Raw genomic sequence first — 1,786 nt, 5'->3', positions numbered from 1 at the left:
CTGCTTGCCTGTGTCCCCGTTCCGGATTACTGCTCGCCGGTGTTCTCTCACCGGATCAGTGTTTGGCGTTGTCCCTGCTCCGGATCACTGCTCGCTGGAGTCCCCGCTCCGGATCACTGCTCACCAGTATGCCCACTCCGGATCACTGCTCACCAGTATCCCCACTCCGGATCACTGCTCGCCGGTGTACCCGCTCCGGATCACTGCTCACCGGTTTTCCCTCTCTAGATCACTACTCAGCAGTGTTCCCTCTCCGGATCACTGCTCTCTGGTATCCCCGCTCCGGACCCCTGCTCGCCAGTATCCCCACTCTGGATCACTGCTCACCAGTATTCCCGCTCCGAATAACTGCTTGCCAGTATCCCTGCTCCAGATCACTGCTCACCAGTATCCCCCCTCCGGATTACTGCTCGCGAGTAACCCCACTCCGGATCACTGCTCAACTGTGTCTCCGCTCCGCATCACTGCTCGCCAGTATCCTCGCTCTGGATCACTGCTCGCCAGCAACCCCGCTCCGGATCACTGCTCACCAGTATGCCCACTCCGGATCACTGCTCACCAGTATCCCCACTCCGGATCACTGCTCGCCGGTGTTCCCTCTCCAAAACACTTCGCCAGTATCCCCGCTCCGGATCACTGCTCGCCAGTATTCCTGCTCCAGATCACTGCTTGCCTGTGTCCCCGTTCCGGATTACTGCTCGCCGGTGTTCTCTCACCGGATCAGTGTTTGGCGTTGTCCCTGCTCCGGATCACTGCTCGCTGGAGTCCCCGCTCCAGATCACTGCTCACCAGTATCCCCGCTCTGGATCACTGCTCGCTTGCAACTTCGTTCCGGATCACTGCTTGCCAGTATCCCCGCTCCGAATCACTGCTCGCTAGTAACCTCGTTCCGGATCACTGTTCGCCAGTATCCCCGCTCTGGATCTCTGCTCACCAGGATCCCTGCACCAGATCACTGCTCGCTAGTAACCCCACTCCGGATCACTGCTCACAAGTATCCCCAGTCCGGATCATTGCTCGCCAGTATCCCCACTCCGGATCACTGCTCACCAGTATCCCTGCTCCAGATCACTGCTCGCCAGTATCCCCACTCCAGATCATTGCTCGCCGGTGTTCCCTCACCATATCTCTACTCAGCAGTGTTCCCTCTTCAGTTCACTGCTCACCGGTGTTCCGTCTCTGGATCACTGCTCGCCAGTATCCCCGCACCGGATCACTGCTCACCAGTATCCCTGCTCCATATCACTGCTCGCCAGTATCCCCACTCCGGATCACTGCTCACCAGTATCCCTGCTCCAGATCACTGCTCGCCAGTATCCCCACTCCAGATCACTGCTCGCCGGTGTTCCCTCACCAAATCTCTACTCAGCAGTGTTCCCTCTCCAGTTCACTGCTCACCGGTGTTCCGTCTCCGGATCACTGCTCGACGGTGTCCCGCCTCCAGATCACTGCTCGCCAGTGTCCCTGCACCGGATCACTGCTCGCCAGTGTCCCCGCACCGGATCACTGCTCGCCAGTGTCCCCGCACCGGATCACTGCTCGCCAGTATCCCCGCTCCAGATCACTGCTCGCCAGTGTTCCAGCTCCAGATCACTGCTCGCAAGTATCCCCGCTCCGGATCACATCTCACCAGTTTCCCTGCTCCGGATCACTGCTCGCCGGTGTTCCCTCTCCGGATCACAGCTCACCAGTTTCCCTGCTCCGGATCACTGCTCGCCGGTGTCCCCGCTCTGGATCACTGCTCGCCGGTGTTCCCTCTCCGGATCTCTGCTCACCAGGATCCCTG

The sequence above is a fragment of the Chiloscyllium plagiosum genome, chromosome 35 (genome assembly GCF_004010195.1).
Source record: "Chiloscyllium plagiosum isolate BGI_BamShark_2017 chromosome 35, ASM401019v2, whole genome shotgun sequence".
In the NCBI taxonomy this organism is placed as follows: Eukaryota; Metazoa; Chordata; class Chondrichthyes; order Orectolobiformes; family Hemiscylliidae; genus Chiloscyllium; species Chiloscyllium plagiosum.
The sequence above is the reverse complement of the archived record's forward strand: the minus strand, read 5'-3'. Positions refer to the sequence as shown.